This window comes from Athene cunicularia (genome assembly GCF_003259725.1).
Source record: "Athene cunicularia isolate RWA chromosome 6 unlocalized genomic scaffold, athCun1 chr6_part1, whole genome shotgun sequence".
NCBI lineage: Eukaryota > Metazoa > Chordata > Aves > Strigiformes > Strigidae > Athene > Athene cunicularia.
The window spans coordinates 12,811,429-12,838,479 of record NW_020799105.1 but is presented as its reverse complement, the minus strand read 5'-3'; the positions used below and the strand labels follow the sequence as shown (position 1 = coordinate 12,838,479).

Below are 27,051 nucleotides of genomic sequence, written 5' to 3'. Positions count from 1 at the left end.
GTATCAAAAAATGTATTTGTAATCGATTGCTGCTCTTATACTTTTCCCACCAGCACCAACATTTTCAGCTTCTGAGCAGGCAGACTCAAAATCGATGGAAAGAAATGACCAAGGGAGGCTCTCCTTGGAGAGGGGAAGCAGAGGGCAAATATCTGAAATATACTCTGAACATACTAATCAGTATCTATTGGTCCAAGTTTTCATGCCCTCTTTATTGTCTACAGTAATTCTCATAGGTCTAGGAAATAAATAACTGATTACACATTGTTTTTATTTTAAAACAAATGCTATATTCGGTTCTAATTTTTTTATGATCACTTGAGATTTAATTAATATTCCTGTATATAATTATCATTAGCATTCTGGTGCTCACTGCAAACCAGTACAGATATGGATTTCACAGTGCAGAACTTGGGAATACGCAGTCTTCTATAAATAACATACAATCATTTATTATCTCCAAGCCAAATAATTAAAAATCAAATCCATGGATATGTAACAAAGAAAGATGATGTTTACACATTCAAATCCATCAGTGGAAACAGAATTGCACCTTATCCTCTTTGTTAGTCTCACCTGCTGTTTCAAGAGCTAACCATCAATTTAGTTGATTCTTTTTCCAAGGAACACAACCACCTGCCTTTAATGCCTAAATTACTTTTATTTAACATATCCTTATCTGTGCTGTTGCCATAGAAATTTTAAAGAGCAATATACTGAGGAAAAAAAAAAAGTATTTAAACAGATCATAAAAGTAAGCTGAGATAATGCAAAGATTTATACTTATGCCTGACTTTCTGAACTCTGTAAAGCCCGTAGCATCAAGAGACTATTCACTGTGAGAAAATTCAGCATGTGGGTAATTCTCTGCATACATTATAAGCTATGACCCATACTGACTGTTACTCTGAGGGAACTAAGCTTGAAGACTGTTGTGGCTTCAAGCCCCGCTCCAAATGGTATGAGGTGGAACCACCCCACATGACACAACCCTGGGCAGGTAGCACAAAGCAACAGCACCAGACCCCAGCCTGGGACCTGCCGCAAACACAGCACAAAGCAGAAAAACAAGAGGCCAAGGAGTAGAGACTTGTTCCTAGCCCACCTGCTTGGCCCTTGCATTGGGCACCTCTTCAGCCATGTACCCTTGGGATTTTTATTTTACAACAACAAAAAAGCAAGACCTTAGGTTATCTGAGGATTTTCCCAATGGGATGTACCCTCTCCCAGTGCACCACAGTAGTGGCTCGGTACCAGTATGTCGAGGAAAAATGCCAGCTAGTGAATAACCAACATCTTCTGCCATATCTGAGGTCTGACTAACAGCCTTTCCTGCCCTCCTCTTCTGGGAGCCCTGACAAGAGTACACCCACACACAGTTTGGCTTCAGCAGAGCTCTTTGCTTTGCTTAAACTGGATTATTCCAGGCTCCTCTTTAAATAAACTGCTATTACAAGGAAAGCAGAGTCTCAAAATAAAAATGGGCTTTGTTTCTCATATTTGATTTTCCCCATACTGATATTTCAGCTTCTCTTCCCAGAAGTTAATTAAAGAAAAGGAGGAATAAATAAAATCAGAAATTACCCCAAGTAATCTAGAAGTGGGTCGCATTAATGATTTGTAATATATGGGATAGCATTTGCATTGCAAGTGCTCCTGCTGGATTGAATTAGACTTATTTTACCCTCCTTTGTCTGGAAACCTACATAGGAGAAGAAAATTAATACTGGCAGTCGACAACGATCCTTTGGTGTAGGTGAATGGGTAAAGACCTTTCTGAATAGGAACAGAAGGTCCTCTCTATTTTATTCCCTGTAACTATGCATGTGCAGCCTGGCTGACAACTGTGATGTGTGGGTAGCTTGCAGCCAGGGTTTTGAAACAGCTTGTTTTCCACCAGGATGCTTGCATTTCCCTTTGGCTGCTGGACAAAATATTTTTTTCCATCTGTAAAGAGGTTAAGAGAGATGGAGCTCTTCTGCAGACAAGACACATGGCAGTGATAGCAAACCAGGGTTACACATCCAACTGTTTTACTTAAATCCATCGGCAGCTCAGATGCCTGGTCTCTTAAGGGATAAGATGTCTCAAGCATATGGGATTGGCTGTGACACTTAGTTCATTAATGTTTGCAAATACCCATGGAAGAAAGGATTACAGTTTACTGGTATCTGAAGTGGGTTTGTGAAAATTTAGAGAGATGAATCTCTAAGCGAGGCTGACCTGCTCCAGGGCTCTATGTTTTGATAAATCACAAAATACCCAGCCAAAGAAGAAAAAAAAATCCCACTGAATATGAAGTAAATCAAAAGTGGGATCCATCTTTTGGGGTGGTAGGTAAGTTGGAAGAAATGTGGAATGTCATTTATCCAGAATAACTGATAATGGCCAAAAGGCTATGAATGAACAATTCTGGTGAAATGTGAAACAAATGAGGTGACTTTGAGCTGTTTCTTTCACCAGAAGATGCCCAGGAATTAGTGTTTCCTTCCACTAAAGCTTCACTTGTCACTTCTTAAAAGCAGACCAAGCTGTTCGTGCTGGAGTGGCCTGTAATGCAGCCTTACTCCTCGTGCTGAGTTTGTGTGTGTGTGGTGGGTTTTGGTAGTAGGGGAGGGAGCTACAGCCGTGTCTCCAGTGAGAAGCTTCTCAAAGCTGCCCTGGCTCCGAGTCGGACTTGTCTCTGGACAAGGCCAGCCCAATTAGTGATGGTGGCTGCACCTCTGTGACAACGTATTTAAGAAGGAGACCCTGAGAGGAGGAGTTGGAGTTGTGCAAACACTGAGGTCAGCTGAAGAACAGAGGAGGGACGGGGACACACACACACACACACACACACACACACACACACACATATGCTGGAGTAGAAACTCGCGTGGTGAGAGGGCGCTGTGCCCCTGCAGCCCATGGAGATCCACAGTGGAGCAGATGCCCACCTGCAGCCTGTGGAGGACCCCGTGTTGGAACAGATTGCTGTGCCCAAAGAAGGCCGGGACCCTGAGGGAAGCCCATGTTGGAGCAGTCTGTTGCTGGGAGGACTGCAGCCCACGGCAGGGACCCATGCCAGAGTGGTTCATAAAGAGCTGCAGCCTGTGGGAAGGACACACATCAGAGGAAGTTCATGGAGGACTGTCTCCCATGAGAGGGACCCCACACTGGAGCAGGAGAGGAGTGTAACGAGTCCTCCCCCAGTGGAGGAAGGAGCAGCAGAAACAGTGGGTGATGAACTGACTGCAACCCCCATCCCCTGCCCTGCTGTGCCGCTGCAGGAGGAGGAGGTAGATAAATGAGGACTAAAGCTGAGCCTGGGAAGAAGGGAGGGGTGGGGGGGAAGGTGTTTTTAAGATGTGGTTGTATTTCTCACTGTCCTACACCACCATAGTAAGTGGTGGTGGTGGTGTTTGAATTAAATTGATGTTCTTTTTCGTCACCTAATAAGTCTGTCTTTTGCCCATGACCATAATGGATGAATCATTCCTCCCTGTCCTTGTCTTGATCCTTGAGCCTTTTGTTTTATTTTCTCCTCCCCATACCTGAGGGGGAAGGAGTGAGTGAGCAGGTGCATGGTGCTCAGTTGTCCTCTGGGCTTAAACCATGATGCTCCTGCAGAACATTTACAACTGACTTTTAGTGCTTACAAAGGAGGGACTCCATGTAGGAGTGTTCAGGCAGGTTTATATTTGCAGAGACCAACCCTGGAGCACACATCAAATAGATGGAAGGGCTTTATGGGACAAGACTGTAAAATACAAACCAGGTCCAACAGTACATTACTGAGGAGATCGCCCAGCTTCAGCCTGAAGAATTTGGAAAGCAACCCTTCTCATTAAATATTCAAAGTTACAGAATTTCCTCTATAAGGCAGTTGACTGTATTTCTCTGGGAAAAGTCAACTGGTGAGAGACCTCCTTGGGTGAGAATAGACAGACCTGTGAGCAAAGACCAGAGCTTTCACTGAGTCACCAGAGCAAACTTTTAACCCAACCGGCTGGGGTACCACCAGTGAGCTGGCCATGACCACAGCAGCTCGATGCAGGCTGGCTGCCCAAGCAGCTTTCCAGAGAGGTTTTTCTGAACTCTGCATCAGTGCTGTTATGATGTTAACGCTGGATTTAGAGACTTAAAGTATTAATATAGACATAGCCAAAGTGAAAGGACTTCTACTAAATACAAATTTTCTGCTCCCCAGTTTGAGAAACCGAGACACTGAATTTTTGTAAAGGATGCCTAAATTCATAAATCCCTTTATATTTTTTTCTGGCTTTGTTTAGGAAAAAAAGCAAGCAGGAGTAATTAATTTAGCAAAGTAGAAATGAATGGCACTTGAGCAGTTCAGCCATCTTCTGTTTTCTCCTCCTCTTTAGTGGGGTTTATCTGCAAAATTTAGATTCTCAGCTGATTCCTTACACAGACAATTAACTTAAAGTATCTTCCTCAGACCTGAGGCTTCAAAGCTCTCCATTTTACTGCTCAAAGGGCACGGAAGAGCCTCTCACTTCATGTAGGCTCAGTGCGACTGCAGTAACACTTTAAAACAGCACTTACAAGGAGCTTGTGAGCAGCCAGATAAAGCTGTAATTGCTGCATTCAGATCAGAAGTATTTCACTACCACCTTTTTTCTGAACCACTGACAAATGTTGTCTTCTTAAAATAATCCGTTTTCTTAAACATGTATAATACATATAATACATATTTATTATAGATATCACATATATGCACATTTAATATAACTACATGCACATCCAAACACAAACGCATTTCTAACCACCAGCATGCACAGATGATCTCAGCCCCACACAAAACCAAAGGGGATGTGCTGCTGTCAGAGAATCAAATCATTATTTCTCTTTTTCAGTACTGTCTGTTCCTGCCTGAAGGCTTGACTTTCCAAGGTCATGTATTCACACACCTGTAAAGGATCTGAGAAAGCAGAGCAAACTCAGCATGCACGCACACACATGCTGGAAACTTGCAGAGTGCAATATTTAACTGCAAGTTCTAGGAACACAGATCTCCTTCTCTTGATGAGTTTTCTGAAATCGGTGTAACCTATGGCCTCACATGAATTGTATTTCCTCAGAGTATGAGGGCTGCAACCACTCCCCAGAATGAGCTGTGGAAGACCTGGTATAAATAAACCAATCTTGAGACTTACTACTACAAAAAAGAACTGAAAATTTGGGGAATCAGACTGATAACCTAAGAACCTATGCCATTTCTAATGATATTCCTTCCCAGGAGAGAAAAATACTGAGATGTCAAGGAACAATCTCGTGATTCCTTGTTCCTGGAGAACATTTCTGTCCTCAGCTACTAAGCAAAGAATAAAAAGCTGGTAAGGTCTGAACTTTGCTGGCATGCTCCTTCCTTTCCCATGCAAAGCCTCGTGTTTCCCCTGCCTTCTGTTCTTTGCTTTACTTCTTCACAAGTGCATTTTTCTTCTCTTAACCCCTCACTTTGCTGGGTAACAGTATTTTTAGTGAGTAATGGTGCTCACTGTATAACTTCCATGACCAAGGAACCCCAGCGGTGCTAAGCTACCAAAAGATGTATTGAAGTCAGTGTCCCCTACTAAAATATTCTGTGTAAACATACAAGTGCCGAAGGATGTATAGTGTATTATTCCCATCACACTGGAGGGGCTCCATTCCTACTCAGGAAAGCAGGTGAAGGCTCCTTTTGCCACCACCAGCGCTACCTGTCACAAGAGGTTATGCAGGGAGGACAGCTGGCACTATCTCCTCCATGGTCTACAGCAGACTGAGGCAACTAACAGTCCGTTTGGCAAGACCTTGACATTGTTGGGAGACATGTTTGAAATATGAGGCAGATGTACCACACCATAACATAACATTACACTCAAGAGGCAGTTGGGAAAAGCAATCAGTCATAAGACAAGAAATAAACCTGTGCTTCTGGAAACCTTCTGTCACTCACGGCTTCGTACGCCCCATCGTAGGAGTGCAGGTATTGATCCCAGCTCAGCTGCCTGCCTTTGCAAACTCTGCCCGTGTTGTGCTGTGGCAATCTTTGCTCCCTTGCTGACTCAGTCCTAGCAAGCTCATGTGTACTGCCAATGAACCACCACGCTTCAGCATAGAAATAGCCAGACCAATTTCTATATGTTGTTTATAGCTCAATTTACTATGTACTTCAAGGAGACAGGACTGAAAATTTGGTAAATGGAAACAACTTAGAGACTCATTTATCCCTCCTAAAACAAGGATGACAGCATCACCGCCACTGGCAAGAAGAAGAGCAGCTGTGGCTGCGTCCAGGAATAATAGAAAGACCACTGCGTGGCCCTGGGTTCAAAATCCACCTAAATTAAAGGGCGACTAAAGTAGATATTTATGCACCCTGCTGTACTCATGGTGTTAAAGATGTCCTCACCACCGTGGGATGCTCTGTTCCAGGCTCTCTCAGTCTCTGCCACGTGTATCTTAGCTGTTTTATTGCGCCAGGAGGAGCTAAGCAAACAGGAGAGTGAAAATCGCCCTTACTTAAAATAAACACAGGAGAAAAAATTGAGAAGTGAAGAAAGCTGAGGCCACGCTCACAGTCATTAAGATGTAAAGTTCCCCTCATAGAGCATGTCCAAAGTGCTCTTGCCTGCTGGCAATGTGTCTGAGCAGACACTTGTAAAACTATTTGTTTTTCTGAAAACTTGCACTCTCCATGTGAGGTCTGGAAAGGAGGCTGGGCTCTGCAGCGCTCGGTGTAACACTGCGGAGACCATGCTCCTGGGGGGATGCTTCTGCTCTGATGCTGCACACAGGTTTCCTCCTCCCCTCCCTGCTTGTTACTGATAAATCTTGAATTTATATAATCCGAGACCACTCCATTGTGTTTATTTCTCATAAACCATCAGGCGCCAGAATGCAGCTTCTCAGATCATACAACGAAGCCACTTTCAGAGCATTATTGTAGTATGTGGGAGGGAAATGTTTAAAATCCCTCAAAGGAATGACTCAGACTGAAAAACTCCTTTGCCATATACTTAGGAATTCACTTCTACAAAATATATTTCCCTTTATGAACAACCGAGAAATCAAACTGCTTGAGTTATTGCCTCAGATAAACCATTTCTTCTCCTTGAAAACACCCACATCACAGAAAGGACATCAGTTAAGTAAATACTTATACAATACCTGCATATGTGCATGTCTCTATTTCATTGACAGTATAAATACCCCATTTCAAATAAAGTTGCTTCCTTCTGCTCTTGCTGCTCTGGCTCCTCTCTTTTTGCACACACTTACAGGAAAATATGCAAAATTACAGCCAACAGACAATGCCACTTCTATCAGCTATACATGTAAGATGCCCAGGCTGCTCTTTAAGTAAAATCTGCTCTGGGCAAACAGCATCTGAGATCAGGACTCAGCTGCTGGGCTCTGCAGCAGAAGACACTGCTCACCGTGTAAACAGAAAAGATAGATAAATGGTGAGTGGGAGGCAAGAAGAATTAATGTTCTTATTTTATAGCTACCGTGGGATGGAGTAAACTGTCCAAGGGGACAGATGACTCCTCTAGCAGAGCTCTTAAGTGAAATCTCTTGGGGTTTAGCCTAGTGCACATCAAAACCAGCCCATTTTCCACAGTGCACCCTCTCATTTTTTAACTCTCCATCCAATGCCTTATTCTCTATCTGCTGCTCCTTTGCCTCCATGTGCAGGTTGCTCGTCTCACCTCAAAATTCAACATACTTGGGACTCCTCACCCATTATGGGATCCCCATGGTCAGTATGGAAAACGCTGTTCAAGAATCCCTGCTTCACCAACACATCATCTTGGTATCACCACACAGTCAATGGAGAGCAAACATACGTTTTGTGTGCATTCACGTGGTTAAAGCAGGAGTTAATAGCTACACGCAAGTTTTGGCTTCCTGCTCATTGCAATTTGGAAGGCAAGCTAACTGCTGTTCAAAACAGCCATTTTCATTACAGGGATGGCAGATATTTAAATCAACTTGCTGCATTTGTTTGCCTGTGATCAACACAATCCAAATTAACTTTCTGACAAGATGCTCAGGTGGTTTTCCAATATTGCTGAAAACATTTGAGAGAATTTCTGCTATAACCAAGGGGCAGAAGTCAAAGTCCAAGCCAAGGGTTACAAAGAGCCCAAATCTGGAGTTTGTCTGTGGGAGAAATAATTCATGTTTACCCTAAAATGACACTAAAGATTTTAAAGCTGGATTACAAAAGAAGACAGACCATTGACTCTGTGGAACCAATTGCAAGGCTACAAACATCTGTCACTTTAGCAGAAATGAGTGAAAATCAACACTGCTTAACAAGCATCTCACTGGAGTTGTCTGCTCTGTGTTTGCAATTGCTTGGATAAAAATCAGCATTTCTTTCCAGGCATTTTGGGAGAGATTGAGCACTAAAGCTATTTGGTTTGCATGATTCAGTTTGGGAGAGGTGATAAAAAATGAGATGGAAGAGAATAAATTTAGCCTTTTAGCTGTTATCAACTGCGAGGTGTTTGATACATTTGTTGTGCAAATCTGGTGGCTTCCTGTGGGCATTTATCACCAAATTCTGCTTTGAGGGAATGGTGCCTTTGTCCCATTAGGCACAGAGCAGCTGGTGTCCTGCCAGGTGAATCTCACAAAACCTTTGGGATCTGTTCAGGATACTTTTCTAAGGATATAAATATCTTCCCTTGGTTTACTGGGATTATCACGGATTTCTTGTCATGGATGGTCAATGCTGTACCAATAGTACAGATAAAATATCACAGCAAAACAAATCATAAACAAACAAATCCAAATTCTAAAAGAATAAGAGCTCACGTACTGCCAGTCTTCGAGTTGAAATATTCAGAAAGAAAAAATACAAACCCCTGAACTGCAGAGAATTGCAGCTCTTTTTAAACCAGAATGAACAAGTGTGGTTTCCAGGCCAGCGTAGTAATTGAATTGATCATCTGCATATTCTTCAATAAAATTTAAGGAATGAAAGCATAAGATCTCATATATGAGTAAGAATGCAGTTGAAGGTACAAAGGTTGAGTACTGACTGATAAATTGTAGTTTTGGGACATGTGCTATCTAATAAAGCGCTCTGAGCCAGTCTGGTTCATAACAAATAGTCATACAATTATCCCTAACATCTGTAAGCATGTCAAATTGATTTGCACATATGAAATGGCACAAAAAGCATAACTAGCCTCATAAAATTGAAATAAATTACTGTTTTCTTTAGCAAATATGGATGTTCTGAGTCTGACAGATTATGAAGAACAAACTTCCATATGCGTGTTACAGTTGTGGATTTGTTTTCTTTTCTACAAAAAATGATGCTCAGAGTCTGCAGGGTGCTGGCAACATTTGTGTTACAAACAACACATTTTGGGTTTCATTCAGGATGGCTTCTCCTCCAGGGTAAACTCTCCTCAGACAGCGATCCTCAAGACTGACAAATGTCCTTCAGGTTGAAGATGTGCTTAGCCACTGCCACAGCCACCTCTGGATGTTGGCACCTCCTTGCCTGATTCCCTCTATTGTGTTCATGGGTTTTCCATTTGATGTTTACTAACTCCTCTGAAGTCAGAGACATATGGTTTGAGCAGAAATCGTGTGACTTGGGTTTTGTGGAGATCACCTAATCCCCATTATTCAGTCCTTAATTTATCTTCCACTCCTACACATGAAGCCTCTGAACTTTACTCCCATGCCAATGCAATGATTTCTACCTCCATTGCCCCAGGCTTCCTAGGCTATTCCTGTCAGCTATTATTATCCCTCTTGAAAATCACAGCAAAGCAATCATCACTTTTAGGACCATACTGACATTCCCTTAATCTCAGTCCTGTCTTTCTGTAAAGTGCCCCACCTTTTCTTTCCATTACCTTGTATTCTTTCTACAGCTGTCAAATCTTTTACTACTTGTTTTAATTACCCATGCAAGACCTAATTCTCCCTGGAGACTGTAAATTGTAACTTTATCTAATGCTTCCTGATCTTTAAGATGTAACTTTCTCTGTAGAAAAGTTCATTTTTTTCTTCTTCTTCATGGGAAATTAAGGCAGTAATTGCAATTCCTGGTTGTCTAATAACTTTATAGAGCCTTCTTCTCACATCCAGTGACTCCATTGCTTACTCCTGGCATTATCATCCCTCTTACCCTCCTTTCCTCCTAGAAATCTTGACCCTCTTGTCTCACCTAGTTCACCATTGTACACAGTGTTAACCCCATAACTTTACCTTCATGTACTTAGTTGCAGATTGCTACGGGCCCTCCAACAATTCTATTTCCAATCCTCCTTATGTTACTGCATGAATGTTTCCAGAGCATCTCAGTGTTCGCAGCCAGTTCCCAAGCTACATCAGACACATCCCTTTATCCCCTGAATTATCTGACAGCAATTTTCTTCAAAAGTAGTACTTCTTCCTTCCCATTCATCATCCTCCCTCCTGTGGTATTTATGTATCCTGCATTTATCCTTTTTCACTTGCTTTCATTTCCCGCTGTGTTTTCATGCAGGCACGGAGATGATGACTCCTTCTCCAACTTCACATTTCCCAGTGAAAGGCTCCTGCCATCACTGACAGTTTAACAGACAGCTGCTCAGGGAGAATTCAACCCACCACCAGTCACCTCATCCCTGCCAAGGTGTCCCTAGGGTCCAGCATTTTACTCAGCACCATTGCTTACTGCACTGAATTAACGCCATCATTGGGTCTTCCCCCTTTTCCTTAGGAAACTCAGAAACACTGCTGGCAATCACCTTCCTGGGCTTGTTGCAGTTCTGTTTGGTTTGGCAGAGCTGCCCAAATGCACTGCTAAATGATAAATTGCCCAGACATCGCAAGAATGTTGCTGTCCCACAGCTACCTCACTAGCCAGAGGTAAGAGCACATTTTCTAGATTCAACTTGTGAAGGGCAGTAATAATACGTAATATTTCAACCGCCTGAAGACAAAAAATAAAATAAATTGGAAAGATACATTATTTCAGGCTAACCTGAAACAAAGTGCTCAGTTTATCTTATTTCCTTTTATAAAAGCATATCAATACTGGACCAAGAGTTTCTCCAGTTAATTTCTGGGTCTTGTTCGGAAATCACTCTTGCCATTTTCAAGATTAAAATGTTATTTCAAGACTTAAAATTGAAATATATGAATTTGAAAACAGTGAAAGAAAACAGCTAGAGATTGCCAAAAGAGTTTCAATTTTTCAGCCATAACTAGTTCAGTTTACATATAAACTCTCCTCCAAGCTGGTTCCCCACCTAAAGATCCAACAACTATATTTCTGAAGGAATGCACATAATGCTACTTGTCCAGAATATTTTGGTTTAATTCCTTTTAATATCTCTTTCTTGAAGAATTTCCATCCCAGAATCCAGCATGAAGAAGCTCTCAAAAAAATTCTGACTTATTTTCCACATGTACAAAATAAAAGTGCAGCCATTGCACCCCATCCACTGGAGCAGTCATGCACTCCCCAGTTATGCATGGAAACAGTAAATCAAGGCTTTGTTTTACGAGCTTGTTTTCAAGTAGCACAATTATTGCAGTCTGCACCAATTCAGAAAAGTTCAGCACATGTTTAGGTCTGGTCCATTTCATGACAGCACTTAAACATCCATTCCATCTAAACAGGCATTTATATCCCACTGAAGGTAATGAGATGTACACATGAGCATATGAAGAGTCCCAAATCAGGGGCACAGGGTAAGGTTTAAAAATTACATTCCATGTCAAAATAAAAAGTTCTTAAAAAATAAAATAAGTTCTTAAAAAATAAAAAAAGTTCTTAAAAAATAAAATTAAAAAAAAATAAAAAAAGCACTTTCCATCACTGTCCCATTAGATCGTGCCACTGGAATGAACAGCAAAGGAGATTTCCTGAAACATTAATCCTAAATCAGTCACTCTAGCGGTCACAGCTGGACAAAACTAGGGGGGAATCAAAGAGTTAATGCCCACTTCTGCCAAGGTACATAATTGAAAAGTTCATCTCTTCAATAAATTCTTCATATGTTCTGCCACAGCAAGTTCCCATTAGGCTTGTGATTTCTTTATGAATTATTTTGATATCCTGATCTAAAGGAACCAAAGAGCTGAATCTTGACACCAGAGTTTCAGCTAACTCCGTAACAAGCAAAAAGACAAATTCCACTCTCACTTACCCCAAGGGAAACCTTCAACACCTTGGCCATCAGTAAAGCTAATTTAAATGTACATATCATGGGATGTGACCTCAAAAGGTTTAGACAGAAAGACAGGAGGCTTTTCTGAAGCTGCAAATTGAAAGTATAAACAAGGATCAGCCAGAGGGCCACAGTCTGGCTGCTAGTCAGGGCAGTGTAACCTTGATGAAGCCACACGATTCACATAGAGAACAAGGTCCAGTGTACGCTGTCAGATGGTAAACGCAGCTGCAGACCCTTTCAAGGAAGGGTTGGGAGGTGGGTAAGACACATACACCCAAAAATGCAGTCGTTTTTTTCACTTTACACAGGGTGACTTTCCTTTTCTTCTTTGACCTCTCATTAAACTGCCATGATAGACGTCTGCCTTTTCTCAGCAGCTTCCTTTTGCCATATGATGCCCTGTTGTATGGTCAAAGCATTTTCACTAGGATTTAACATTTCAGTTTATGCTGATGGTCGCTCTTTCTGACTGGCACATGGTCTAAATCTCTTACTTACCTGCTGGTAATGACTTGGGTTTGCACCAGTTTGGCTAGGAAGGTGTACCAGTGTTCATTCATCCACTTGTCCAGTTACAATCTGTTAAAATCCCATGTCTTTATTTTTACCCTCTATTTCCTGAGCCCTTGATGCTATACTGCTCTGGTTTAGGGTTTGGGAAACAGCTATTCAACCCTCTGTTCTTTGATGGTTTGTAAAAGGTAAAGTTCAGCTTCAGAATGTGTGAACAAGCTTACTTTTGAAGATTAGACTTAACTGGGTATAATCAGCAACAAAAAGATCCAGTACAGCAACATTACAGGCAAGAACCTTGCTGAGATCTATATGGGCTAGAAAGATGGTAACCAATATAGGGGTGGCTCTCCCAAACTCAGGGATTTCTCAGCTCATTAACAGACTAATTTCTCTTCACCTTCTGCCTCCTTCAGCATCAAAGTTTAAGGCAGTATTTGGCGAGAATGTTATGGTGAACCTTTCTGCACATACTTTGAACTGCTGTAGGGAACTATCAAACCTTTGCTCCGTAATAATAATTATTGGGCTTACATCAACTGAAATGTCATCACCAGCACCAGCAATATCTTGCTCACCCTAAGGAATCTGCGACCAATCCCACATCTGTCTGTGACCTGGTACTCAGAGAAAAATGGTGCCTCTCTCCACTGTGCTCAGTACAGTCCCTCTATTCCTGGTACCGTAACAGCTTTGACTTTAAGGTATGCTTGATTTTTTCATTTACAACTACGAAAATATTCTTTGTTTCCAAGCACAGATGTAGTCCAGTCATCAGAGTAAAAGCCTGGAGAATTCATATTAGCATTCATTCTTACCCACCACTGGATGGTACTGGCACAGAGCTAAAACCCCACACATTTCTGAAAGCTAGATGAGAATAAAAAGCAGATGATGTGCTCAAATTATCCTTATATCTAAAACAGAGAAGAAAGGGTTACTACTGGCTGTATTCCTGTTCTGTAACTCTTCTTCATAACAAAGTAAGCAAGGGGGAAAAAAAGAAAAAGGCCCGAAGAGGAGTGTAGGTAACTATGCTCAGGAGGAAGCCAGTGGATACCTGCAGAAAGGACCCCAGGAAGCAGTGCACACTCTGCTCCAGCCCGGGCTGAAGCTGTATTACCAGGCCCTTTTGCTCAGTGTCCATAGGAGACACAAATCACCCAGACAGCTGTTGCCATAGACACCCCTTTACGTCCTAGGGTCAAGTTTCCCTCTGCACAGAAATATTATTTATAAGGTGGCTTAGGTGTGCCTTGCGCCTGGCAGTTAAAAATGGCAAGTCCCATCCTAGGGGAGCTTACAGCCCCAATTAGACATAACACAGCGAGAGGGTACGATAAACACAGGGAAGAGAGGGTCAAGGTGAGATGGTGAGATGCTGCATACATACCCTGTCAGCTCTTCCATTCTTCCTATTAAACACTGTAAGGACTCTGCATCCCTGCTCATTTTTGCACATGTCCTGCTGGTTTGTTATGCTGCAGCCACTCGGTGATGACACAGCCTTGGCTGGGACAGGCTCTGTGGCCTCTCCAGGCAAAACTGGACCCTCAATACTGGAGCTAAACAGCCTTTCTGAGGAGCTGCCAGGCCCGTGAAATCCCCCCTGGACAAGCATCATCCCTCCCCTAGGTTGCAGTGCTGTACTGCACGCAAGTCAAATGGGTTGCTGTCGGCAGACCTACCATTTCCAACACATCCGAGCATCCAGGAAGAAATGGGGACAGTATTTAGTCCCTGAATTGCCATGGAGAAATTACGAGGCTCATAAGGACTGCTGGAGTAGGCATGAACTTGTCCTGAGAGCAACAGGATTTAACAGCAAAGAGAAAGCTGAGTTATGGGCACTCCAGGTTACTATAGCCTTCTCCCTACACCCAATGCACCACTCAAACTTTACTAGCATTGGGGCCAGACTCACAGTGCTGAGAACAGAAATTGTCTCTGTCTGCTGGCTTGTCGACAGCCAGCGTGGCGCATCCCAAGCCCCTGCATCCCACTGGGGAGTGGTGAGGTTCACCCAACCCGCACTGCCAGCTGGGAGAGCTGCCCACAGCAGAAAAACTGCCCCGTCTGCAGAGAAATGAACAGATATTGCCACTGTGACATGCATCTGGAGGAATGGTGATAAATGACAACTTTGCTATCCATTGCATTTCACTGCTTTGTCCTGTCAGAAGCATTTCACTCAGGTCTGTTAAAGCTGCCACAGTCACCCATGCAATTCCTTCCCAAATGAGGTTTGCAGTACTTTGAAAATTTATATTTATGGGCAACATGAAGCAAATAGAATTTAATAAGGAAACAACAGTATGGCTGCTGGGTTCACATTTACATCTGCTACAATCAAAAGATCTATGGAGTTAGCAGGGTTTTTAACTGCAGGTAAAGCTGCTGCAGAGCTGAGGGTGCCAGTTCATTGCTACATGGCGGCTTTGCCTGGGGTCCAGCCAGCGGCAGCGCCTATGGGTGCAAGTGAGAAGGGACAGTGTGGCTCATGTGCCTGCTTTGTTCTGTCCACTGCTACAGTAACCCTGAGATAAGCTCCCCAAAGGCTGCTGATTCGAAGGCATCACCCTCCAGCTCTGTCCCCAGGAGGACACACTCACTTCTACACTAGTCCTCCTGCCGACAGCCACCCATGCCCCAGCGCCCCGTTTTGTGAGGTGAGTTCCACCTCAGGGTGTCAGTGTGGTCCTTCCCAGAGGCACCAGTGCTACAACAGGGTTCATGGTCCATTTGAAATTAGCAAGCCCAAGTAACCTCCAGAGTCCACTTTTTCCACCTCTCAGCCCTCCGGGAAACCCTCTTCTCCCAAGAAATTTGACATTTCTTAATCTTGGCTTGTTTTCCAGGTCAGCAGTCTTGTTCCCCAGCACTCCCAGTCATACAGCAGAGGCGTGTCGAACGCTGTCACTGTGGCTTTGCCATCCTGCTGAGCGTGCCTCCTCCACAGGTGGCTAGAGGCAGAGCCACAGGAGCCAGCTCCTTTGACAGCAGCTATGCACCCACTCGGAGGATGCTCTGCTGCTGCAGTACCTGCAAAACCACCTCAAAGTCATCACCAGCACACATATCCCAGGTTCTAGAAACTGGCAGGAGAGGAACGATTCAAGGGAGAGACAAAAGCAAGCCAGGCATGGCCAGGATTAGCCACTGAGACCTGCCGGCTCCTTCCCTTCACCTCCCTGGCCATCTCGGTGCCGTGCCTATGGCTGTGCACTGCCTGGCTGTCTGCACTACACAGCCGCCTCTGCTTTGCTGGAGCTTGCAGAGCTTGCATCCCCTGCAGCTAAGTTCAAGGCTGGGCAATCTAGCACCATCAAGGAAAATGCTCAGGATGGTACCAGACAACACTTGCTGCAAAAAATGACACTGCTGCAATGACAGTACCCAAATCTCAGCCTGCCAGATCTAGGATAGGGTCACACTGGGATTCACTGATATCTCAAACTGCAAAAAAAAAGCTATTTTGCTCTGAATTAATTGTAGTTAGCACTGGCACCATTAGCCTGGGCAAACCTTGTTGTGTCAAGCCATCTAACTCTGGCCTGCTGTAGACCCGTGGCAGTCTCCTACCCACAAAACAAGGTGCTTCTTGGTGCACTTCATAGGTAATAAGAAGAGGGTCACTTTTTCCCAAAAAGGAACAAGGCACCTGTGAGTGCATGCATCTAAGCACCTCCCATCATCAAACTACATTTCAACTCCAGACCTAAAACTCAGTTGAGGCTGCAGTTTAAAGCAAGGACCATTCCAGCCTCACAGCAGCTCAACATCATCATCAGTTTTCCCCCATGCACAAGGGAGTGTAAACGTTCATAGCTGGTTCTGTGGTTTTACATTGAAAATAAGTTGCTATGGAGAGCGCAGCATGGGAACATGCAGCCACCACAACGCATGGCAGAAGCAGCCCACAGCTTTTGCTGATATTTGCAGGCCATCCACTGCCATCCACACAAAGGCTGAAAATAGACCTAAAGCTCAAATGAAGCATCTGTAATACTTCATTTCTGCCTGTTCTTCCCCAAGGCACTGAGACTTTTCACAGAAATCATACCAAGCATCCCACATACACTCTGACGTCACCTCACCAATTTCTAATTCCTTGCTGCACACATGCCTCAAAAAGGAAATTCCTTCCAGCCCCATTTTCATTTTGTCCTATTTTTGTCTGGGAAGCAGGTTTCCCTCCAGAGACGCCCTTCTGCTGGTACCCACAGGTGCTGCTCAGTCCTTACTACCTTTTAACCACAATATAAAGCAACTCCTTTGTGCTGCTCCAGCTTGCTGCCCTGCTGACTGAAGGATCTGATTTCTGTCATTTAAAGATGACCTTGGCAAAGGGCATTCAGCAGCTGCAAAATGATCTGCAAATACATACTGAGTGCAGGGAAAACCTGCCTGTACCATTAATAATCCAGCTTCACAGTCTCCAAAATGCATGGGCTGGGTCCTGAAGGATGCTGAGCATTTTCTGATTTCACTGACTTGATGAGACTTGGTAGAGCTCAGTGAAAGCAGTGCAGACTTGAGCCCACAGCACCATGGATGAGGAACACCTTTGAGGTTTTTCTTCTCAATGGATTTTTAAAATATCTGAAATACTGTTTGTTTTCTTTCTCATGTTCTGGAGGAATTGAAAAATCCTCAACTCCACCATAAACATGAAGCCATCAGCCCTTGATTTCTAAAAATGTATTTGTATTAAGCTTTGAAATTATTTAGAGTGGCCATAAACATCCTCCCAGCATTTGGCAGCTGGGAGAGGACCTTAGAACTCACTAATTTACTTACATTGTAAACCACTTTCTAATAAATAAATAAGCTCTTAATATCTCACCCACAAAAAGCAGCACATTGCATACAATACTATATTTAGGGGTCCTTTGGAGGTCAAGGATTCAGCAGCCAAATTTTTTTGAAGATCTTTCTTTGGTTAGTGTATGTTTATGCCCAAATGAATTGTCATCTGAATGTCTTTATTTTGAAATTGGTTTAAAATTCTTGCATTGCTGTAAATGCTGGAGAAGCAGCTGCTTATTTCTTGTTTTTCCTGAACCAGGGTCAAATTCTGATCTAAGGGGCAGAAAGGGACACTTAAAAAGCCTAGTAAATGCTTGCTGATCCCTTAGTAGTGACCTTTTTAGGAGGGATCGCTGAGCCTCCAGGCTGGCTCACAAGGTGGGGATGCTCTCCAGGCCAGGAGGATGCTCAGTGCCAGAACACACAAACAAAGGAGAAGGTCATGCAGCATTGCAAAGAGGTGCAAAATGCTGTGCTTTGTGAGTTCTGCCTTTGGGTTTTACTGCAGAGGGACTGTCAGGACATCCTCCCTCCTGGCTCAGCATTCACAGCCCAGACACTGCCTGCCAGGTGATACTGAGCGGGGAGAAAGGCAAAGAAGCCATCGGCTGCTGCACAAGGGATGAGCCATGTTAGGGCCCCTAATGGATGCTGAGAGTATTTAAACTGATGGAAATGTGATTTTGAATTTCTGTGAAAACCACCACAGTGCCCTTGCGGACATAGGAGGATGAGTGGCTGGCTCAAAGCAATCCTGTATTGAAAGCAATATTGTCAGATCAAACTTGGTCCAAAAGTTGTGTTTTGTAAAAAGTAGCATAGCCTTTTACAAAACCTAAGGTAAACGAGGATTCTTTTCACAAACTGCTTCACTTATATAAAAACAAAAATCAAACTCTCCCCTAATTTCAACCAGTATTGGTTAAATGCAAATGTTAACTCGTGAACAGGAGAAAAAAAAAAATTTAATTTACCCTCCCTGTCCCAGACATGAAAGAGAGGGAAGAATGAATGAATTATTAAAGTCAGTTTTGTTTTAATCATGTGAAACTATACTCATGGACATCTAGTGATCTGAGTGAAGAATTTTAAAATGGGAACCCCAATGTAACCAGGTCCTACTATATCACCAGTGCTCTGCAAACAAGCTCCATGTGAGGGCCTGTTTACCCCATTTATCTACAATTGCAAACAGCTTCAGAGATCTCCAACTAACTGCAGAGCAAAAAAGCTCCCTTTCCTCTCCCCTGCAGCCCCCATCTGCTCCACTGGGAAAGATGAAGCAGCACCAAGATGAAGCTGGACCATGCAGAGTCCCCACCATGGATGGCATGGGCATTTGGCCATCTTCCTGTTTTTGGTGGCACAGCCAACCCTCCTGGTGCCCTGAAGAAGCTGCCCTGTAGCACATCCGTGATGGTCTCTGATGTCTTCCCAGGCATCCAGGGGAGAAAGGAGTGGGTCGCGAGGAGGCTGGTAGCAACCCCAGTTGGCCATAAAAGCACAACCAGAATGCAAAATGGTTACTCTAGATGCTCCCCAGTTCCTGTGAGTTGTCTCCCCCATGTGTCCCCCTGTTTGGTCAGTACAGAAGCTCTGCAGAAACCTCTCTCAAATACAGTGAGCTACATCTTGCTACATTTTTTTTATAGCTAGTAATTTCCAGCCAGCAAGGGACTATTCCAGTAAAACTAGGCAGAATCTGCTGTTTTATTAAGAAAGATAAGCAAAAGGCAAATGCAATGGGATCGCTGCTGCTTTTAAACAGAAAACCATGTAATTTTGCATGTCGTTATTGCAATACTTGAAGCAGCACAGACTGCTTGCTGTTGATCTGACAGATCTAGGGGGAGGTTGAATGAAGGAGCTGCTCTGTGCCTTCAGGAGCAATGGTCTAAGTTCACCCCTGTTGTAACACTGCTCCACTCACACTAAACAGGAACTTAGCTCTACAGTTTTGAAACTATGCATGGACAGCATGAATAAATCTCTTCACTGAGGGTTTCCTGCCATTCCTGCTGAATATCCAGTCCTATTAGTCAATGTCAGGCCCTGGGCAACATGAAAAATCACAGAAATCCATCCTGGCTGCCACTGGAAATCAAAGGTCAATCTCAAAAACTGAGAGACTTCTCCAGCCTTGGAAGCCATTCAGATTTCAAGACTACAAAATGCAATTGTCAAAGCTCTGTACGTTCATGTGAAACAGGAAGGAAAAATAAGACCCCGGACAATGGGACCCTGGACGGGTGGTAGAGGAATCAAGCTTTTCCTGGGAAGCTGTTTGCCAAAATGTTAAAATAGAATCTATTTACACAATAGATTGGAAAATGTTAACAGCCAAAAATGTGTTAGACAACAGGATTTCAGATTAGAAACACTGGGCGGGTTGTCCTGTGACCACGTTCTAAAATAATTTATGGATTCTCCAAACTGAGTAAATTGAGTATTTGCTGTAATGACCCTTTTGGTGGGCTTTACACCTCTGCTTTCTCTGATAAGGTTCCCTTCTTTCCATACCCACAGCCATCTGCCTCCATCTCATCCCATTCTCCTGTTTCTCACCTCCTCCTCATCCCACCCCTGTCCAAAGTTTCCCTCCCACTGCTCTCCAACCACACCTGCAGTCACCAACTGCGCCATGTAAACAGACTGTGCTTTAACTGTGCTTGAGAATAAGAGGCGGAAAATCAGGCTCCCCAGTTTCTATTCCTGTCTGTCCTCCCTGCAAGGCCTTCTGGAGGTCATTTCACCTCCACGATCTGTGACTTGAGTCCTCCTCCTGCAAGGAGCTTTTGGCGCTCTGAAAAGCCCTCGGGTGTCTGTGCGGAGCAAGGTCCAGAAGCCCTCAGTGACAGATCCCATGCACACCTTGTTAAATGTTGAAACATTTTAGATGTTAAAAGTGAGAAAAGGCCCTTTTAAGCATTTCTCTGAGGAGCAGATGGCCAGCAGCTGAACTTCTCCTGGAAATCTGTGTGGTTTTAAAGTGGGAAACACAGCCTATAAAACTTTAAATAAATCTATTGTAGGCTGCATAGTGACAGTCACTTACAATCCACCCTGTCCTTGCTGTTTCAGAGCCTGCCTGTGGCTGAGCATGAAGTGCTTTCAACATACCTGTGAGCCTTCCCAGGGCTGCAGGGGACTCCCTACTTTTGGAGGAAATCTGGGATCAGCTCTCCCTTCCCAGCCAGGACTCTGCTTTTAAGTTTCCACAATGGCCAAAGTTTTTGTCACCATCCAGAATCGAAATCATCAGAGATGTCACGTCTGATGGCTCAAATGCTCAGACCTGAGTCTCTGCTTTTAGCAGGTACACAGAGAGGTATCTCCTGGATCCGCAAAGAGAAATACAAAGCACTGGCTTAAACACATATTGCTGCTCAGTTAAGACGATGCTGACAGATAGAGAGGAGACACTTGGTGTAATTTTTCAGTGCTTCTTCATTGAGGGCATCCACCATCCTATACTGCAATGCTCCTAATGTGCTTCCCAACATGAGGGTCGACCCCAGTCATACCTGAATGTTTTCCTGGTAGATCACTTTGCCATAGGTGATAGACTTTGTGCTGGTAGGCAGAGTTATGGTGCTGAATCTTCTGCCCACATTAAAAATAAGTAGATTAGCTCTGATCTACAAAACTCTAGGATGCCTAAAATTCAAACACATCACATCCTGCTCTGATTTTACTCCCTACACAGCATGTGTTCAACTGAAAAGGTTTCATCCCATGCCTGAAGGTAAGCAGGGTGAAGAGAGGACATAGTCTGTAAGGAGATGTTTGTCTTCACACTTGCTCCTGGTCTAAGAGCCACCCAGGTGAGAGAGCCTGAATATTTCAGCACTGCTCCAGCTCTGCCCAGGCTCATCTGGCAGTGTTGGGTGCCTCCCTGACTGAGGAGGCAGGGCAGGGAGGATGGAGAGAACAATAAGAGCATGATGTTGCATGCCCAACAGAGTAATCAAGAGTTATTTAAGTATTCAAGGGAATCGCCACACTTCCCCCTATACAGAAGTTGCATCTTGTGCTTGCGCAATGCAGGGAAGCACACGGCCAGGAGAACAGTCCCATGACAACAGAAGCAACAACACATTCACTCTTCTCCTTTTTTCAGATCCTTAAAGTATTGTGAAGGCATAAACTGTAAGAGCTAAACTCTTTCCTTTGTAATTTTACTTTCAGTATGGGTAATTCTCTATTTTTAAGAGAAGCAGAGATGAGGCCCCTTTTCCTGTATCATTTGTATTTTCCAGATGTGCTGAAGGTCCCAACTGAACTCCTGCTCCCTCCTATGGACACGGTGCCAAGGATAGCACCGAGCAGTAGGGACAGCTGACAGCCACTTTCAGCCGCAGCACCTCTTCCAACACCCAGGTGAACAGTGGGCAGCTTGCTCTCACCATTCTCCAAAGATTTACAACAATTCCTCCTTGCTGTCTGCATGGGATCTGCAGTCCTAAGTGAATTCCCTTTTCAACTAGACACACTGTGTTATTTCAGTGTAGCACTGTCTAGACAAGTGAAAAAACTGTGAACAATTTAATGTATTACTCTCCCCTTGCTTTTCATGAAAATGGTGAAAGTCTGGAAGATTTCTGGTCTTCGTGCAGTGTTTGTTTGGGGGAGGGTTTTTGCTTGTTTTTATACATACATACATAAATATTTATATAAAGATTTTCAAAAAGTCATTATTATTTTCAGCTAGTGAGAGGTCTTTGTCTCACCATGAGGATTTCTACAAGATCCAGTAATTTATTCATTCTGTGAATAAAATGGTCGCTGTCCTACCAGATAGGAAGCAGATACTATCCTGCCTCCTCTTGTAAAGCAACCAGCGTACCTCAGAAACAAGCAGTGGCAGTTATTAAATGCAAGAGAACCATTTCTTTCACCCTGCTGAACTCCATCCAGCCTCAACATTTCCTAAAACTGAAAAAAAAAGATGACACTGCAAAATGTCTTGCATAAATTTTGCTGTCCTAGGAGCCTCCACAGACAATCCAAAGGGTCAAAGCACTTAAAGAAACCAGATTCTTACAGGATTTCCAACTCCCACTTCCAAATCTCAACGATTACACAGCAGGCAGCCAGTATCACCCTTGACAGGTCCCCACCACTATGGCAATTAAGTGCCCAAATTTGTTTGGGTGCCTGAGCCTCTCACAGGAATCCTCCAACGTTTTCCAGTGAAGTCTGGATAGGGAAAATCCAGCCAGCAGCTACAGCATGGAAACAACCATAATCTATTCATCTTCTATTAATCCTTTTTTAAAAAAGAACGCTTTCTAACATTTTCCCACTAAATACTGGAGATTAAGTAAGCAGAACTATGTGAAGATATGTGGACACCCATATGCATCCCTGAGTCTTGAAGCCACCAACAAACCAGCATCTTCAGCGCCAATATGGAACCTTGCTCAACACTGGCTGGCCAAGGGCTTTCAGTTCAGAACGGTCCATTCCAAGAAACATATAAGATGGAACAAGGAATTTTTCCCTCAACACTTGGCACAGCAGTACACTAGCTATCTAAACTTAGACAATAAATACAGAATTAACTTCTCCTTCTCCACTGGAATCCCAGAGGTGCTTTTGGAAGGCTGCTGTGCTCCACGCTGCAATGCCAGGGCCAGCAGGGATGCACACAGTGAGCGATGGGCAGAGGTGCTGTTGCCATGAGGGACAGCTGGGGAAGCACCCAAATATGAAGATGCTTTTCTCCTCTGCATCCACATCGACTCGGGTGTGGGAACTCCAGAAGTGCACAGTTCCTGCTGATATTTCTGCTTCTCCCTGTTTCCATCAGGGCCAGGAATAACAGGAGAGTGGGCTCTCCCCCAGCCCCTCCTCTCCTGGTACCGGGACATGGCCAGCGGCATGAAGAGCGGGGGCTGAGGAACGCACTTGAGTTACTGAAGCAAATGTCTTTTCGTGCCTCTGGATGTTCCAAGTTAAGCTCAGACTGCACTGCACTACACTTAGCTTGCATGTTATCCAAACTAGTCCAGCAGGGCCTAATCCTGATGAATAGCTGGGTAGCTATTAAAATTGTTTTCCTTGAACAGCTAAATGGAAATCTGAGAGCTTGATGCTTGAGCTAGCATTTAAAATGGGCTCAGGTAATCAAAACACCAGAACAAAGAGTGCTGGGGGTTCTGGAGGAGCTGAGATTCAGTTCAGCTTTGAACCTTTAGTTTACTATAGCAAACAATTCCCACCCCCAATAAATGAAACTCCCCATGGCTCCTTACAGAGAATGGCTGGACCTGATCACAGGGCTCCACACTAGCTGCTTATACCATTTTGGCCAGCAGTGCTTCTTGTGCAACCTAACACCATCTGTTTGTCATTCTGTCATGTCACCTCAGGATGCCACTTTGGAATAAACATGTCACTGGTCATCCCTCACTGGAGACATTTGAGATGCCGGCATCCAGGACTGCAGCCTTCTCTCCATCCAGGCAGCAAACACCCAGTACAAATTCAGATCAACAAACAAGCATGAAGGCAACTCCAGTACCTGCAAATTATTTTCCTGCATACATGGCCAAGCTGCAAACCATTATCAGAGAATGCCTGGTAAAATGATACTCTGTGTGAGTGGTAATAGGTAGCTTTCAACTATCACACAGAAGCAATGCAGGTACACAGCAGAGCAATGGATAAACAGGTTAAATGTATTAAATTCTCCTGATGTGCTAGCTTGCTCCAGGCCCTCTGGCATGGCTGATGGTGGGAAAGTCAGTGAAGACCTGCTGAGGAGGTGACAAGATGCTGATAAAGTAACTGGTGTAATAGTCAGCATGCAGGAGGAGCCAGCTTGAGGACATAGAGCTGTGGGTCCTGCATGCTGCTCTCCTTCCCCTCCCCAACCACTCCGATACTGGCAGAAGTGAGGACAGGCCCATAAAGATGGAGCCTCCGACCATACGGAGTGGGAGGATGAATGGAGGGAAGGCGGCCTCAGAGCAGCTCGTTTCCTGAGTGTGGCAGAGCCACGCAGCTCCCCAGACAGAGATGCTCCCCAGGCACCACCGTGCTGGACTGGCAGGAGGGACAGGCAGCTCCAGCAAGCTGAGCAGGCACAGGAGCCACGTGCCTGCGCGTGTGTCCAGAAATGCCTCCACCAGAAAAACCTGGCTTACTACATCCAAGCAGATGAATATTTCATGAAGAACAGAAACACAGTCTGGGCATTTCAAGCAAGCAAACTGGACTGTATATTCACGTGCACGGAGGCAGGCATGCTGCATAAAGAAAGCCATCAGATACTGAGCCTCACTGATCTGGTTTCCTGAGCAGGCTGAGAGCAAGCTACAAAGAACTCCTCTCCAAGCCACATCCCTACAAGGAAGCCTGTATTAAAAAAAGAAAACGGAAGAAGAAATCATGTTCTGAGCTCAGCCAAGGCTGTGCACACTTCACTAATTGCAGCTGTTCTGAAAAACACTATCCTGAGCTAAACCTGGCCACAGAGGCAACAGATCAGCAGTGCTCCTTTGTGGCAGCCCTGGGTGGCTGTGGGGGACACACGCATGCTAACTGCTGTCTAAACTGGACGAAGCAAAAGGCCTGCCTCCATAACCACAGCCACATAAAGAAGTTTGGTACCAAGTCTGGCCCCTGCTAACTGTCTAACTTTCATGCTTTCTCTAAAAACGAATAAAATAACAGCAATTTTCAGTGCCCAGAACGGGTACCTTTCAGACAACCTGCTGTTGTGTAATATGAGGAGAGCAGCAGTGCTGCAGGGGCTGGACAACAGGTAACGCAGGAGTTAACTGAGAGCAAAAGGATAAGAGACACAGAAAGAATGTCAGTAACATTTGCATATATCTGATATACCGAATAAAAGCTGTGACAAAGACTTCACCTAGGGACCAAAGATGATGCAAAGATGTGTTAAATGCTTCTCATTTCTCCTTACTTAACCTTTGCTGGCTGCATCAAGACAGCGCAGCCAGCTAAGGGTGTTCGGTGTGCCCAGGAGAAGCAAAGCCCAAGCACTGCATGGGGCTCCCTGGGATATTTGGAGGCTAAGTATCCCATTAGGTTGCACAGCACTGTGCAGAGGCCCTTGGTACCCAATGCCAGGTGTGGGTGATAAGACACTCCCAGCCTTTGGGAGAGCCCCCAAAGTCACAGAGGCTCCCCCATGACAAGCCTCAGGTTAGCCATAGCAAGGCAAGGAGGGTGTTTTCACTCTCCCTGCTGTGATTACTCATGGATGAGCTGCAGGGGCAGCCCCACACCACAGACCCTCACCCCTGCAGCTCTGTGAGGGACGTGCTGAGTGCCCTCATCCAGCACAGCAGCTCCCCAGGCAGCAGCAGAGCCATCCGGCTGCGTGGCACACGGCGTCGGCACACCATAGCTGGGGGGAGCATATGGCGCAAGCCAACTGTGGAGCCTGATGTTCAATGAGACCTGACAGGTCCCACTGAGGTCTGCACACGGAGAAAGAGCCTGAGGCCCCCAAGCCGGCGACAGCGCCTCGACTCTGCCCAGCCCCAGCGCGCCCGGGGCATGCGGGATCCAGCATTTGGATCATCTCACAGCAGGCTGGCAGGGACCCAACGGCGTGAGCATCATCCCGTCTGCAAGAGCGCAGGGCTGGCTTGCATGCACTTTTACCCTTGGAGTGGGGGTGGGAGGGGAGCATGCACACGCAGGGACATTCTTCACTTGTCACCTCTGGGCTTAGGCTCTTTCTTTCTTTGCAATCACCTAAAGGTGAGGAGGAGTTGAAAAGCGTTACACTGACAGGGCTGTCAGAGCTGCGGATGTAGGGCCTTCCGCTCCACGCCAAGCAAACCCTCTGGAATGGTTTGGACACGATAGGTAAACAGTGTCGGGCTTGCTCAGCAGGGAGACATTTGTATTTAGATGTTATAGATAAGTGGTGCATATTTGAGACATCTGAAAGTTATTATTCCAGGCAGTTTCTAAACAGAGAATCACAGTTGCATAGCCCCTTAACTCCGAGCTGACAGGCAGGGTAATGATTTAAATTATTGTTAAACATAGGCTGTGTTTTAAGTGGATGGAATTCAACATCATGGTAGGTTTGGGGGAATGGGGGTGTATTGCAAAACACGACATTTCCAATTGCTGGAGCTCTGATCCATGGGAGCTTCTCCGCCAACGTGCTATGAAAATGGCAGCTGTAGAGATCCTCAAAAGGCAACATCACTCAGCTATCTTCTGGATCATTACCACTCCCTCTAATTGCAACAACTCTGATTAAGAGAAATGCCTTTTGAAAGCAAAACATAAAAAGTTTTCACAGACTGTAAAACAGAGTTCAGCAGTGAATCATAATTTTTATAATTACAAGTGATTTATGCTTCCTTGAGTTCAATAAGGTTATGTTTATTATGCTATCACTCTGTTTTTAACAAAGAGTATGCTGATTTGTTCTTCATTAAAAGTCATTTGGAGCACAACTATTAGGTTGTATTAAATCAGTACATTTGTTTCATCTGTGAAGTTTGTTTTCCAATGTTTTAATGTAATGCGGCAGGTACCCCTGCACTTGGCTCCCCCC

The 27,051-nt window shown here is 44.4% G+C and overlaps 1 protein-coding gene across 4 annotated transcripts in view; it reads right to left on the bottom strand.

The window, feature by feature from the left end:
- Positions 1-27,051, bottom strand: part of NEURL1 (neuralized E3 ubiquitin protein ligase 1) — a 100,141-nt gene that overhangs the window by 22,555 nt on the left and 50,535 nt on the right. The gene's annotated exons all lie outside the window — the stretch shown is intronic.